Source organism: Dicentrarchus labrax, unplaced genomic scaffold (genome assembly GCF_905237075.1).
Source record: "Dicentrarchus labrax unplaced genomic scaffold, dlabrax2021, whole genome shotgun sequence".
NCBI classification, from domain to species: Eukaryota; Metazoa; Chordata; class Actinopteri; family Moronidae; genus Dicentrarchus; species Dicentrarchus labrax.
Genome location: NW_026136947.1, coordinates 1 through 17,334, shown reverse-complemented (window position 1 = coordinate 17,334; position 17,334 = coordinate 1). Strand labels below are relative to the sequence as shown.

General features: G+C 37.4%; 1 pseudogene; it reads right to left on the bottom strand.

Moving 5' to 3' along the window:
• Positions 1-2,816: 2,816 nt before the first annotated feature.
• LOC127360816 (uncharacterized) lies at positions 2,817-7,923 on the bottom strand (annotated as a pseudogene).
• Between the last annotated feature and the right edge of the window lie 9,411 nt (positions 7,924-17,334).

The window sequence follows — 17,334 nt, the reverse complement described above, 5'->3', positions numbered from 1 at the left end:
GGAGAAAGAATAATCTAAGTCATTATAATAAAACTTTGCTAAGTTATTATTTTGAGATAAATTCATCATTTGAGGGAAGTTTCTCATTATAATGACTTAGATTCTTCTTTTTTCATCACATTGGCAGAAATAAGCTTCCATACATATTAAACCCAGCAGTGCATTTCACAATTAAAAGAAGACAAAGTTAACAGAACTTTAGTTGAAGAAAGGTGAGAGTTTGATTTTGTTTAGATTTGAACTTTAAATGTTGATAACTAATAATATTATTTATATTTTATTTTTACTCACCTGAGATGAAGCAATAGTGGGAAACTAAAACCATAATATGGGGAATAAATCCAGGAATTAGTCACAGCCGATGGGATTATTGATCTTATGTTATTAACTGTGACTGTTCACACGTGACGCGATACGCACACAGAATGTATGGTCACATTTCTTGGTGGGTTTAATGTGTTTTATTTTTGGTAAATTGTTGAACCTTTCAACTGAAGGAGCTGCATAACTTCCTGTGAGGTGTGTTTTCACCTAAGGACAGTAGGTGGCAGCGCTGTAGGAATATTTCACAGTATATTTTAATATTCTAATGTATGAGTGTAAAACCAGAGATTAGGATGAATTTCTAGCAGATTATTTCCTGTTAATATTGATCAAGAGTTTTCCTGATCTTTTCAATCACTTCTATATCTGGAATTATTTATTTTTGTTATTAATAATCATAAATACTTAATAGGCTCCTTTTTTTTGGAAAATTTGGTTTCTTAAACCCCTTAAAATCAAGAAATATATTCATACTATAACTAGCTAGTTAATATTAACTAGTTTATTAGAATGCATATTTGGTAATATTAGCTCTTTATTAGTTATTTTAAGTCACATATAAATGCATTATTCTGCATATTCTACAACTACTAGGCCTTTTATTAAGAGTTTTCCCTCAATAACCTCCTAATGACTGCTGGTTGATTGTCAGTGAAGAAGTTGTTGGACATGAATTATGATCTTAATAATCTTTCTCAGTATGAACATTATAAGGTGGAACCACAATAATACTCATTGTCCTTTAATAACACTTAATAAATATGGTCTGTTCTTATGTAACAAACTACAATGCTGTCCAAATAACTCAGAATATGTTCCTCAGATTACATGTGACTCAGTAATCAGGATAAAAAAACATTGTAATCAGATTACAGTTACATGTATTAAAATATGGACTATTACAACAATATTAAAAATACGTCAGTTTTTTCTTTTTAAAATACTCTGAGCAGAGGACAAACTGTTGATGATAAAATACTGGTTCCTATTTTCTTTTCATTAAATTGTTCTGTTCTCTTATAGGATACATCGATACTTCTTATTGATATTTATTTTCTCTTTATTTGCATATTGCATTTTACCAACTATTTGAACAGGTAATCAGTAACAGTATCAGATTACATTTTAAAAGTAATCCTCCAACCCTGATAAAGAGTTACTCTCTATATATTATATAGCAGTGAGACGTTTACTGAGACTTCAACAATAAATCTCAACCATCGTACCCATTGAAAAGCACTTTAGAAAAAGCTTAAATACTCAGAGAAAGTAAAGAAAATGTGGTGTAAGTGAAAACTAACGCTGACACAATGTTCAGATTCTCCAGTGGATCTTTAATGGTTGCAAGCGAGAGCCATACGTCAGCAGTACACAGATGTGAGTGAGGAGAGGCAGTCTGTCCTCAGTTCTTGGAGCACTTTGAGATAACACACACATTAACTGGAGCCAACAGCAGGATGTTCATGAGTTCACTGCACGTGTTATTGGACCTTTCTCTTCTCTTCCTTTCTCCTCACTTAAAGTGCACCACACAAACATCCCGCTGACAGAAGACACAGGAGAGGGTACAGTATCAACCCCCTCCAGGATCAACTCCCTTTATAATGAGTTGACTTGGATTTAGTTTCCCAACAGCTTAAACATTGTGATATCATGGTGGATATATCAGACACATCTATTCATAGCAGCAAAAGCATAATCATACTGAAGAACACATGATAATAAGAGGAATATCCCTCAGAAAGCAGAAAACAACAGGACCCCCCTGTGTTTAGTCTGTGATATAGGGAGGGGAGGGAGCTGTTGTACCCCACATTAACCACCAGGGGTGCGTCCTCACTCCATTTTAAAGGCAGAGCTGTTAGCTGTGTCCCAGTTGTTTACATGGCAGAGAAAAGCTTCACTTACTTTACAAACTCATATTTTTACACTAAACATCTGAAAATAAGCAAGAACAGCTGAAACTATCAGACAGTTCATTGATTGACAGGAATTAGTAGTCATTTTCATCTCTTCCGGTTTCTGGACCTTCTGGCGACTCTTGTCCCCTGTATTGTTATTAACAATCAGGGTGATCCATTTTTTTTTCTCCCGCGTTTCAGTTTAACTCTTTCCTTATATTCACATCTTTCAGGGTCTTCAGTCTACTTTTTTATGGAAGATCTTCTTTTCTGTCACATGATCTGATTCAGGACCTTACACTGAAGTGCAGTGGCCTCTTCCATCTTCAAACACTCTGATGGCTCTCTGGATACATGGATAATGATAGTTCTTCTGACAGGATGTATGGGTAGCTTTGTGGAAAGTTTCTGTTTCTGTATTTTAATGCTTCTTTGTTGTCGGCTTGGTACTGTGATGTCTATTTTGTCTAGTTGTCTTCAAGTTTTGATGTTTTGTTTTTCAAGCCTGTTAACTGTCTCTCAGTCCTTCTGTTGATATTGTATCTGCATGTTTAAAGTATTCTGTGTCCTCTGTCCTGTCTTCATACTGACAGTTATCAAACAGGAAGTAGAACAGGCTGATTCTTTCATCTTTAGCAAACTTAATGTTTGCATCCTCGAGGGTTTTCAGAGTATTTTCAGGTGATCTTCCATTTGAGTGAGTGATGAGGGCAACAATGTTCTTCTCCATATCTTTTCCAAACAGAGACATCACTGAATCAAAGATGTACCTCACTCTGTCACTGAGTTGATTCTCAGTCAATTTCAGCACCCCACTGCATTGATCTCATGGACTCCGTCCACAGGCGGAACAAGTCTGATAATCTCTGACTGATGATCATCATGTTCATTCCATCAGGTATCTCCGTATCCAGGAGTATCGATGATGGTCAGAGAGTAGGGCAGAGTTTACCTTCAAACCAGAGATCTCATAAATAATCACATCTGATGTCTGACTCTCTGACTGACTTCTCTTCTCCTCCTCTACGATCTGAGAGCAGACATCGTCCTCCCTCCCACTCCCATGGTGTAGTTGACCAGGCGTTGATCAGAGTAGATTTTCCTGTTCCTGTATTTCACCAAGAAGTAAAAATGGTTCTGTTTGTCTTGTTCAGATCTTTTCACCAAGAGTCATTCTGGCTAGAGTTCCAATCTTCTCTTTCTTTGGTTTCAGCTGGTAGACAGTGGGAGATCCTGATTGGATCAGAGCACTTTTAGAGATGATGTCATTATACAGTGATGTGTTATTCTTCCTGTTGAAAAAGTAGATTGCAGATTGATTAATTTCATTTATAGGTTTATCCATTCCTCCTCGTACATCCCAAATCTTTTGTAAAAGCTACATGGAATTAAATATAATAAAACTAAATTATATTTATATCTACTGATTTGAATAAAAAAGCGTTGGCTTTCTAAAATGTTGCAGCTGTTTGCTAAAAAGTATATCTGTGTTGTAAAGACTTCAGAGGGTTTACATAGCGAGCCGAAATACAGCTGTAAACCAATAAAATCTAAATTGAATCATTAGAAACATTGAAAAGCATTTAAAAGGCAACACCTTACTCAACATTCATTAACAATATATAAATATGTAAATGGTTAATAACACTGTCATATATTAACTAGAAAATTCCTAAAGAGATTTTGATTGTGCCTTGCTCTGGCCCGTATGTTAATACCATGTCTTGCTCTGTAGCACGCTAGCGCTAGCACTATTAATGCCATGTAATCCTCCCTATAACATGTGTGGTAACCTGTCATCCTCTATAGCTAGTTAGCTAGAGCTAGCACATAAATACATTAACCAAAGCTAGCGCTTAGCTACGTGCTAAGTGATAGCAGCCGGAGTTGACACGACAAAGTCGGCCAAAGGTTGACTACTTATGTATTATATTGATGCCGAATTAACAAGAAGACTGTTGAGATATGATGAGTTTTTCTTGTGTTTCTACAGTTATGTGCTTTTAAGTAAACGCAAATAAATCGTTAATATATGGTATTTCTTAAATGGAGTTTGGCATAATATTGTCCTGGGATAATGCAGGAAACGTCATGGTTTAATTAAAATAGGTAAAAAGTAACTAAATAAGTAATAACCACAATGATGGGAATAATAAATATGTAGTTATAATAATAATAATAATAGTAATAATAATAACAACAATAATAAGAAAATGCTATCAATAACATGAATAAAATATTCATATTAATAAATAATACATAATTAAGAAGAAAACTATTCTTAATGTGCAGTCATAGGCAGTGTAGGTTTTTAAAGTTTTAGAAAAGTGTCCACAGACCCTCTACCTGTTAACATACAATGAACAATGTAGACTTTTATTTTGAAACACCACCCCCTCAGCCTGAAAGCAATAGTGCAGTTACAACAGTCTGAGTGTCAAAATAAATCTAACTTCATGTTTTATTACTGAATCTGTAACTGTGTGTCATGTGTAACAAGTTGAAATAGATGGTTAATTAATTAATTTCAGTGTCTTTTGTGACATTTAAGCACAGTAATCCTTTGTCCTCTCTAGCTAGGGAAAGCATTTTTAATTAATTAGCCTTCTAATACCTTCTAATTCTCTTTAGCTAGCTAGCTAGAGCTAGCATATTAATACATTCTAATTCCCTTTAGGTAGCTAACCGCTAATCGCTAGCTAAGTGCTAATCGCTAGCTAAGTGCTAGCTTTGGTTAATGTGTTTAATTGTGTTATGCTCCTGAAGGAGTGCTAATGTAAATTAAGGAACAGCTCATAGTAGGGTAAAATATTTAAGGTGTATTGAACTTATTTTGTGTTAATATTAAAATCATTCAGCTTTAAATTGTTTGTTTGTTAGCCGCCTGCTAATTATCTTTAGCTAGCCAGCTAGCGCTAGCTTATTAATGCCTTGTCATTCTCTGTAGCTAGCTGTGTGTGTGTGTGTGTGTGTGTGTGTGTGTGTGTGTGTGTGTGTGTGTGTGTGAGCAGGCTTTGGTGAGCAATCAGGGAGCCCAGCAGCAGCTCCTCTCTGTTCTAACTCCTCAGAGAGACAGAAACATTTAAAATGAATCCGTCGAACCCATGGCAGGAACGACCGAAATGAAAACCTGAAAAGACCGTGAGCGTCGTCATCTTGTTGACTATAGCACTGCCGAGTTTTAGTGGTTAAAGTTAAAAATGTGACCTGGGAGATTGAGAGAAGAGGGTTCAACGAGCTCCTTTCAAGATTTCTCCTCTCCATTTTAACATGGGAGTAGATGGGGCCGTGAGAGGGCGTTGCCGGCGCATCAGTGCGTCTCCCGCCAAGACTATTTGTCTGACAGCTTCAGCAGTGGTATCACTGCGACCCCAACGGATTTACCTACGTTTCTATCTATAAATTATGTCTGTAGAGTGACATTTGTGGTCTTGAGAGCAGTTTACAAATGTATTTTTTTGTCAAATTTTCTCTCTCCCCACACTCTAGTGATGATGTCACGCACTCTGGCAGTTGGAGATTCTCGCAATACACACCCATTCATTTTTTGGACCGGTTTTTGGCGATTTATCGGCAAACAGTTTGGCGAAACGCTTACAAAAGTCATAGCACTAATGTCCCTCACCCGAGCCGCACGTTTGATAGCGCGCCGAAAAGCGTACGGAAGAATAATAATAAGCCCGAAGAGAGTAGTATTGTGCTGCTTATGCAAGGCACAATAATTAGCAGATATGCACTCAGTGGTACTTCATCTGTAAAATCTAATGCAGTCCAATACAACAGCTCAGACATAAATTCTACATTAACAGATCAATAATGTTCAGGTTTGACTGACACTGTCAGAGAGCATTAATGTAAATATGATAATTATTAAGGTTGTAGTCTGCAGTGTTGTACTGGACGACATCATACCGAGAGCTCCACAGTGGCGCTGGAACTTACTTCATCAGCTCTTTAACTGCTTTACCAGCTGCTGTTAGTTTACTGAACCCGTAACTCAGCGCTGCCCGGGCTCCTTTATCTTTATCCACTTCGTCTTTCATCTCTTCCAGTTTCTGGACCTTCTCTGTGTCTCCCTTTCTCCTTCATCTTCTCAATCAGGAAGTCCAAGTGGACAAGAGTGGACAGTGAATCAGCATTCAGGGCGACTGCTTCAGTCTGACAACATACTGGAAGGACTCTTCCAACAACTGATCTTTATCTTTCTGAAGTTCTTCTGTTTCCTTCTGAAGAATTTCCAAAAGGCTCAAACTGCTCTCACTTTCTGTCTTGTTCTTTTCATACTTCTCTTTCAGTTCTTCTAAGGTCTTCTGAACTTTTCTTGTCTTGTTCACATAGATCCACTCTTCTTTCACATGATCTGATACAGGACACTTCCTGGTACATGAAGTGCAGCGACCATCTTTCATGACCTCACAGTGTTTTGGATACCAGGCCATTGTACATCCAGGATAGTGACAGTTCTCTTCACAGACTGTACAGCAGGTAGCTCCTTCATAAAACAACCAAGCCCCCAACTCCCAGTGAGAGATTGTTCACCTTTGTAGACCTCATCTAGCTTCTACAGTGAACTTCTCATTGTTCTTCATCTCTTGTTCATATTTCTTCAGACCTTCCTCAGTCTGTTGGATTTCTTTCTGTTTTAGTTCAATAAAGTCAACTCTCTCTTCAGGTTTTGGATGCAGGCTGTCAGTCTGATTCGTGAATTCAGAATGTCCACGGTTGTTATCATCTTCTGAGGTTCAGTTTTCTTCAGGAAGCCAATGAATTGACTCATTCCGTCTGTTGTTAAGCTCCATGCACTTTTAAAGCAGCTGTGTTTCTCTTTGTTTTCTGTTTGTTCTGGTGGTTGTTGAAGAGGAAATAAACCGGTTCATTGTCTTTATCTTTAGCACATTTAATATTTGCATCTTCTAGAGATTTGAGGGCATTTTCGAATGTCAGACCATCTGAGTGAGTGATGAGGGCAACAATGTACTTCTCCATATCTTTTCCAAACAGAGACATCACTGAATCAAAGATGTACCTCACTCTGTCACTGAGTCGATTCTCAGTTGCTTTCGCACCAGACCCACTACACTGATCTCATGGACTCCCGTCCTTTGAACGGAACAAGTCGAATAATCTTTGACTGATGATGACATCTTGTTCAGTCCCTCTGGTATCTCCGTATCCAGGAGTATCGATGATGGTCAGAGAGTAGGGCAGAGTTTTACCTCAAAACCAAAGATCTCATAAACGATCACATCTGATGTCTGACTCTCTGACTGACTTCTCTTCTCGTCCTCTACGATCTGAAACCAGATATCGTCCTCCCACTTCACTCCCATGGTGTAGTTGACCAGAGCGTTGATCAGAGTAGATTTTCCTGCTCCTGTTTCACCAACAAGTAAAATGGTTCTGTTTGTCTTGTAGATCTTTTTCACCAAGAGTTATTCTTCTTATAGTTCCAATCTTCTTTCTTTGGTGTCAGCTGGTAGACAGCGGGAGATCCTGATTGGATCAGAGCCTTTTAGAGATGATGTCATTATATTTGGGCGAGCTGTTCCTGTAGAAAAGTAAAGACACAAGTTCAAAATCACTGAACATAGAATGAAATACATAAAATCATCCTACTTGCTGTCTTAATAAAACCCTTTTAGTCTCACAGTAAAGCAGTTCAGTGTCTTTATACCACAGACACCAAAGAATTCTGCATTATGAATATCTGCCATTAATTCCTGTTAATGAAGATTATAACCAGACATGAATAAGAATATAATCAGCAGATGAATCCATAATGAAAATAATCATTAGTCACAGTCTGAATATCCTGCTGTTCAATTAATAAATGAGTCAGAATCATTTTAGTTGTTATTGTTATCGTTCTCTGTGTGGACAACTCTTTAGTAGCAGTTCACCTACTCTTTATCTGAGGGTTCATTACTGGAGAGTGGAGGTGTGGCAAAAAGAACACATTTGTGTTGGTTAATTGATCTGTTGTGCTTGGTTGAGTTCTGGGGAACCCACATATGCAGAGAGACCTGCTACACTGATTAATAAAGCAGTAATAGTAAAACTACCGCAGTCATTCAGTCGAACATAAAGCACATTACATCCTGAAATGAAACTCCGCTAGCAGCTCACTCACCACCAGGTGATCACTTCAAGTCTGGTTCTTGGTAAACAAGAGGCCATATTTTAATGACAGAAGAGTAAGGATGAAAAATGGTTTGGTGAAACAGTTTCTAAGGATTGTTACATCATGTAGTAAAATGTGGTTCTGCACCGTGATACGATTCAGGAATAAAATAAGAAACTGCATAAAAGGCTGGAAAAAAGGTCATGATGACTGGTTGTAATGAGTAATCTGATAGTTATAGTTAGGGCTGGATCAGGTGAGTCCTGAACCATCCCTTAGTTATGCTGCTATAGGCCTAGACTATCGGGGATTTCCCATGGTGCACTGAGCTCCTCTCTTCCTCTCTCTCTTTCTGCACTCACTCATGTCCCATTAATGCATGTTACTAACTTCACTTCTTCCCCCGGAGTTCTTGTGCTTTCTCGTCTCGCAGGTTCTCATGGATCCTGGTGGAGCCTCCCTGCCATGGTCCTGCTAGACTGCCATTGCCAATACTGTTGTTACTGTGCACCTGTCTGTCTGTCTGTCTGTCTGTCTGTCTGTCTCTCTCTCTCTCTTTCTCTCTCTCTGTCTCTCTCTCTCTCTCTCTCTCTCTCTCTCACCCCAACTGGTGAGACAGACGACCATCCACCTAGAGCCGGAGGATCTGTCCTAGGTTTCTGCCTTTTAACAGGCAGTTTTTCCCTTGCCCTTGTCTCCAAGGTCTTGCTCATGGTGGTACTGTTGGGTCTCTGTAATTAATGTTATAAAGAGTTCGGTCTAGACCTGCTCTATTTGAAAAGTGTCCTGAGATAACTTCTGTTATGAATTGGCGCTATACAAATAAAATTGAATTGAAAAATTGAATTGAATCTATACATGTACACACACAACTGAAAGTTATCCTGAAAACTACTGACAAGCTTTGACACATATAGTTTGGTCCATAAAGTACATTATCTGTGTCTTCAGTTGAGTAACAGTTACTATTGAAGGGAATACTAATTTTATATGAAGCCATACAGTATGGTGTATGAGGGTCAATGGAACTGGAAGGCTGTCTGTCTGTCTGTCTGCCGTCTGTCTGTCAAGTATCTATTATACATATGCTATATATCATATCATATCTGTGTGTGTATATATGTGTACATATTATATATATTGTGTATATATATCAGTATGTATGTATGCACACCTTGCACAGGCTGAATATATGACACATATGGCCATGGGTTCGAGGGGATTCATTTTAAATGTTTCTGTCTCTCTGAGGAGTTAGAGACAGAGAGAGAGAGCAGCTGCTGTGGACTCTGATTGGCCATGACAACCAAAGCCTGCTCACACACACACACACACACACACACACACACACACACACACACACACACACACACACACAGCTAGCTACAGAGGCTGACAAGGCATTAATAATCTAGTGCTAGCTGGCTAGCTAAAGATAATTAGAAGGTATTAGAAGGCTAATTAACTAATATGCTGATTAATTAAAATGCTTTGCTAGCTAGAGAGGGACAAAGGATTACTGTGCTAATTAAACGTCACAAAAGACACTGAAATTCTTAATTAGCCATCTATTTCAACTTGTTACACATGACACAAGTAATACAGATTTACTAATGTAATAAAACATGAAGTTAGATTTATTTTGACACTCAGACTGTTGTAACTGCACCATTGCTTCCGGCTGAGGGTGGTATTTCAAAATAAAAGTCTACAACATTCATTGTATGTTAACAGGTAGAGGGTCTGGTGGACACTTTTCTAAATCTTTAAAAAACCTACACTGCCTATGACTGCACATTAAGAATAGTTTTCTTTATTAATTATGTATTACTTATTAATATAAATATTGTAATTCATGTTATTGACAGCATTACTTGTTATTGTTATTGTTGTTATTATTATTACGACATGCTTATTATTCCCACCATTGTGGTTATTACTTATTTAGTTACTTTAGCAATTTTAATTAAACCATGACGCTTCCTGCATTATCCCAGGACAATATTATGCCAAACTCCTTTTAAGAAATACAATATATTAACAATTATTTGCGTTTACATAAAAGCACATAACTGTAGAAACACAAGAAAAACTCATCATATCTCAACAGTCTTCTTGTTAATTCGGCATCAATATAATACATAAATACAAACTTTTTGGCTGACTTTGTCGCATCAACTCATTACCAGCCTCACTATTTCAGTGGGAGAAGACCGTGGCAATAGATGGAAAAAACAAGATTTGTCATTAAAATACGTGGTTGTTAGTGGATCACGCGTACGCCGAATTAAACATTGTACTGTAAACTACTCGGCAGTGTCAGTAATGTATGGGCCAGTGTCACGGGCCAGAGCAAGGCACAATCAAACTTTCTTTAGGAATTTTCTAGTTAAAAATAACACCACCATCATGTCATCAGTACTATTACCACCATCTTGCAACTACAACTCTTTGCACCTTACCTACCTATTTATCTTTTTTTTAATCTTTTCTAAGTATTTTATTCTATTGTTGTATTTTATTCTGTTGTTTTATTTTATTGTATTTTAATGTACCTGGCTGCTATGACGACCCAATTTCCCTCCGAGGATGAATAAAGTCTATCTATCTATCTATCTATCTATCTATCTATCTATCTATCTATCTATCTATCTATCTATCTATCTATCTATCTAATTCTGCATTATGAATATCTGCCATTAATTCCTGTTAATGAAGATTATAACCAGACTCCTCTGATTCAGCTGTTTATTCTAAATTAATCCATCAGACACAAACTATTTTACCTGTTTGGTTCTTAAAACATGAGAAAACAAAAATATTAATGTATTTATTTTTATTTTTTATTTTTTTATTTTTTTATTTTGAAACTTTTTTTTGGACTAAAAAAAAATTTTTTTAAGTTTTAATTTTTATAACTGGGTCAAAATTATTCTAGTTGTTATAGTTATTGTTCTCTGTGTGAACGGCTCTTAGGTAAAGTTTCCTTTCTTTTTCTGTGGGGTTTTTTTTGTGGAGAGGGGGTTCCCTTTGGATCCTGAAGATTCTGAACTGTCCTCCTCACAATCAGTCCCTCTTTTATTCGAAGTTCGTTTGAGAGGTAAAACAGTAACACTGACTGTGAGTACAGAGCACAAGAATCAGGACACAAGTCTGTTCAAGAGCCACAAAAGCACACACACACACACACACACACACACACACACACACACACACACACACACACACACACACAGTATGGGTACATTAGAAGCTGATTAATAAAGCAGTAATAGTAAAACTACCGCAGTCATTCAGTCGAACATAAAGCACATTACGTCCTGAAATGAACCTCCGCTATCAGCTCACTCACCACCAGGTGATCACTTCAAGTCTGGTTCTTGGTAAACAAGAGGCCATATTTTAATGACAGAAGAGTAAGTGATGAAAAATGGTTTGGTGAAACAGTTTCTATGATTGTTACATCATGTAGTAAAATGTGGTTCTGCACCGTGATACGATTCAGGAATAAAATAAGAAACTGCATAAAAAGGCTGGAAAAGAGGTCATGATGATGGTTGTAATGAGTAATCTGATATCTATACATGTACACACACAACTGAAAGTTATCCTAAAAACTACTGACAAGCTTTCACACGTTTGGTTTGGTACAAAAAGTACATTATCTGTATCTTCAGTTGAGTAACAGTTACTATTGAAAGGAATAGTAATTTTATATGAAGCCATACAGTATGGTGTATGAGAGGATGTCAGTGGAACTGGAAGGTGGTTGAGAAAAGAGAAGTTATTATGAATCTCACTGCTTTCTTTGATAAGACACGTCCTGTGTAGCATTCAAATGCTCCGATTGGCCAGGCGCCCATTCTAATGCAAAAAATACTTCTGACAGAAAACCTTTAGGAAGTCAGGTTGTTGAACTATAAACAGTCAAAGTGAATGTTTAGGAAGGAGGTTGTGGAGAATGAATGAGTTCAAAGTCAGTATCATATCTGTCCTTATGATCCTTACTGCCTGAAGTCAAACAGCAGAAGTTCAGTAACAATGTGTGAATATTACTGAGCCCTTTATGGATGAGTTAAATATGCTACAGTAATCTTATATGTTACTGTTTATAACACAGGGAGTTTATTCATTGTTAGACGAACCTCTTCAGAAAGAAAACTGGGTAATAAATTAAGATTATACCCCTTTCTCCAGACACCAGTCCACCACTGATTATCCCTTATATGATACTGTGGTAGAAATGTTACTCACGTTGCCATGGTAACAGCTTCACAGCAGCTTCAGGATGGAGCAGTTTACTAGTTCTCTGGAAGAAAGAAAAACCAGTCAGTAACCTCTCCTCCTGTCAGCTGTTGTGTAGTTATAAGGTAAGGGAGAGGCCGGGCAATAAACAGTTTGATATGCCTGGCTGATGGACGGCTTACCGCCCGAGACGAAGTCGAAGCTGTTTATTGCTAATATATTAAAATTGACAATGAATTCGTCCATTTTTAAAATGCTGCAATGTTTAGAACTAACAGTGAATAACGTTAGCTCAGCTGTAGCTAATTCATTTCTATAGCAACCACACAAGGCTGCATCTGATCACTAACGTTAGTTTAATAACGTAGTTGCTACATTGTATCAACTGACCCTCCGATAGATTTCCGACACATTTTAGAAACTTTTTTAAACAAGGTGTATTTTTACAATGGACTTCATGTTTGAAATTTATGTGATAGAAAAAAAATACAAGCGGCGTATTGATCCACTATTTGATGACGCTGTGCTCAGTCAGCGGGCAATATGCCGGGTTAATGCCCTCCTCCCAGCCAATCAGAATCAAGCATTCTTAGAATAATAGATATTATTAGATACTGTATCGCACTGTCAGTGACACAGAGCAAATAAAGTCTAACAAAGTGGTTTGAGGTGGTGGGGGGTCAGGGGTCACAGCTCTGTGCCCAAAATCATAATGTTGGGCACATCACCACCTGAACTTCAGAAAAAGTTATACAAGTGTATGAATATGTATATGTGGGTAGGGGTATGTATCCCTTACTATTATTTTCTTAATATAAAATATTATTTTTTACTGATTTTAATTATATTTAATTCATTTAATTATTTAATATTCAGCTGAACATGTTGACGTCTATTTAATCTCTCCTCCACACATTGGTCTTACAACTAAATCTAACTAAATCTCTGTCATTGTTATTGCACGATAAGGAAACATATTGATGATCACTGATAATTATTTCAAATGAAGCATTTAAGTGTTTTTCTTTTCTTTTCCTCAATCAATCAGACACTGATGGTGCAGTGCCGTATTGTACCTCTAATGATTCAATCCACAAACTCTCCTCATCACAATCAAGTTTCCCTTTCTAAGAAAGTAAAGACAATATTTATTTGGCTATTATCATGTGTCAGGTCTGAACCAATCACACCAGGTCAGTTTCCGGCTGTGTGGAATGTTTATCACTTTAGAACTGAGACTATAAGAATAAAACAGAAGAGGCGGAGAGCTGAAGATTCCTGCTGTACTTGATTGTCTGGTTCTAATGGGAAACGCCTGTGAACTGACAGCACAGTGCGTCTCTCTCTCTCTCTGTCTCAACAGGTTAGGTGGATAAGTTTAATTTTCCTCTGATAGGAACAATATACCCACATGTTCCACTTGTAATAAAAACAAACTGTTACAAGTAAATAATAAACTCTCTCAGTCTTAAAATGTATTAGATTTAAAAAGGCATAATCAACCAGTTTCCACAGCACAATATGCATAAGTTTCTGTCAAAGGAAGGCAAGCAGTATCAACCTTTGTAAATAAAAGGCCCAGCTAAAATGACTCTAGGCCGAGCTTCGCTGAGAGGAGAGACTGTGATGTGGGTGTGTATGCTAGAACGTCATGGTTCAGATGGAGCTGAGCCAGAAGGTGAAGCTCTCCATTTACCAGTCGATCTACATTCCAGCCCTCAGGTGTGGTCATGAAATACAAACATACAGGCACATGAAAGGAGTTTCCTTGACAAAAATGACACAGGGTTCTCCTGGAATTAATCATCTGAAGCAGTTTCAATATATTCAAAACAAAGTGGAAAAGCAATAAGAAAATAGAACCAAGACCTTACGGCTTCTTACAATTTTCGGTAATGGCAATCACCAGAAAACAATTTAAGTCCCGACAGTGGGAAAGAGGTGTAAGTAGTAACTAATGGCTTAGTTAATGGTCAATAAATAAATGACTAATGCTTAATGGATCACTTATAAACCATGAATTAAAACATCGTCTTGGTTCCCAGGTTGTGAAAATGTCATTTCATGTCAGTGTTATTGTACAAGAAGGAACTTAACACACTGAAGACATCTATAAATGTCAGTTATAACAAGAGAATCTTTGACCCATTTTAAACCTGATCTTGGCATTTCAAAGTATTTCATGGTTTACCTGTTGTTGTTCAGGAAGCTCTGGGATGCTGAGGATGAGGAGGCAGAAAGAGCAGCGAGCACTCAGTGTTCACAGTTTTTATACTCCATCAGCAGAAGGGACGGACGCTCTGTGTTCACATGATATCACAGAAACTCTAAGTGGAATCTCTCCTCCCTCCAACCCGTATCTCATACTTTCTCTTTTCCTTTTGTAATTCACCAGAGTTTCACTGAATATTAATGTTCACAAGTGTCACTCACAATATATAAAATAAATACATTCCTAGGGAGAGGCTGTTACAGGCCTTTACATCCTCCCCCCTCCCCTCCTGTCGCAGCACCCCAAACCTAAAATACACAACAGACACCAGAAGACACAAAAATATTGCAGATGAAGGCACAATTAAGTTCCACTCTTCTGTTCCGAGGATCAAAATGTGGAATTCCTTACATTCAGAAGTCAGACTGGATCCTCACTGGGAACATTTTAAACTCAAACTGAAACCAACCAAACAACGGTCATCGTAGAGAACCTCGGTTCCGAGGTCATGGACCCGACCTCTAACAGAAAATCTGTATACCTCCATACCTTAGTATACTTTCACTTGTTTTCTTCAGTAGGAGGATGTCTGGAGGACAAGGTAGTTGTTAATATCTTCTCTTTTTATGAAAAGATACACGACTCCAAAAATGACATAATTTCACATTTTGAAATATGTATTGTATCTTCATTTTACTATGGATTTATGGTTGAATGTGAGTTTTAGTTAAATTAGCTACTTCAGTTTAATCTGTGCTAGAAATGCCATGTTTGGTATCAGACAATAACATCAGTTTATTACTGGAAACTCCACTCACTCAAAATCATATCAGACATCAGTCATAATTTGTCCAAACATAATATTATTAGTCACTGATCACTCATATATATATTGGAAACTAACTTCCATGTGTTTGAAAGAAACTGTTAAGACTCTTATAATCAGAATCTCTGGAGTTCCCTGGAACAAAAGGAAGACATCATCAGGAAATACATTTCATTAACTACTCTGAGTTTTGATGCTCTGCCTTGATAACAGACAGTGGAATATTGAATGCTGTTGAAAATACTTTAATCAGAAAGAAATCATGTTCAGGTGCTTTCCTGAGTTTCACCTGATCATTAACTGTTCCACATCGTTCACATTCTCAACATAAACTTTTGGTTTGAGTGGTTACTGACAATGTTTGACAGTGTTTGTATGTTTGTATTGTATATACAATGTTTGTATCACCTCAACACAATACCTAAATTCATAATGTTTACTGTAGTTAGAAGGACAGCAGGGGGTATTTACTAAAGCATCTGCTGATTACTGTTAAGGCTGCAAAACATATCCGCTATATTCATCGGCTCATTCAATTCAGTTTACATTTATTAAAGTCAGCTGTACAGGACTATCCATCCATTATATGTAACTGCTACATGATCATTCATTTAGAGTCGTGTCAGTTTCACCTGATACTCACATACTATGGGCTGATTTCTGTGTCAGTAGAAACTGAATCTGAATTGCTCAACTTGAATAATTGCATTAAAAACCTGAATTTCAATTGCATAATTTGAATTTGTATTGTTACACTTGAATAACAATAGCGGACCGGCTTAATGCTTAAGTAGTCCAAAACTGTACAATGAATAAACAGTGCTCCACTGGAACTGTCATCATTAGGCTACAATTAAAGGACTAAAGGAGTTACTTTAAGTCCACTAATCAACTGTTGTACACTTTGCTTTAAATGTGGCAAGTAGAGGTGCATGTTCCTTAAATGTAGAGTATGATTAAGTGCAAACAATTATCCACAATGTGTGTCATTTAATCTATTTTTATCTATTTTATCGTTCTATCCTTCATAAAGAACAAACTTGTCTGGCCATAAAAGGACCTGGCAGCAAGTTAAAATTAAATACAAGAACATTTCGCAGGCTGGAAAGTGACTATAAAGTAGATAACAGTGAATAAATGAGGTGAATAGATTAGGTGTCTGCTGACATGTTGAATGTCTGTATGATTGTAGCAGTTAAAAAAAGCCCATAGAACTGGCACAGGGGGCGGCCCACCAAGCCAGGATATGTGCTGCTAATGGTTCCTTTATTGAGGTTCTCTGCATCCCCAACAGAATAAAGGAAGCTCCCACTTGCAAAACATCTCACTGTACCACAGACCATCTGTGGTACAGTGAGAGCATGGCTTCCTGCCGTCTGGTGCTGTATTTTTGGACCCAGCAGCCTACATAAATATCTTAGTCCATCACCTGAGAATCTGTATCTCTCAATGAGATAGTCATCTCCAACAGCCAATGGGTCTGACCTGTCCCGGAAGACTCTTTCATGACTAAATGCTCGTCTGATTAGGGCTTCCTCATCCAGTACATCCTCCAAGAAAGGGCAAGCCATTATGAAGAGGGAACAGGTGAATGGCAGTTGGATAGATAGATAGATAGATAGATAGATAGATAGATAGATAGATAGATAGATAGATAGATAGATAGATAGATAGATAGATAGATAGATAGATAGATAGATAGATA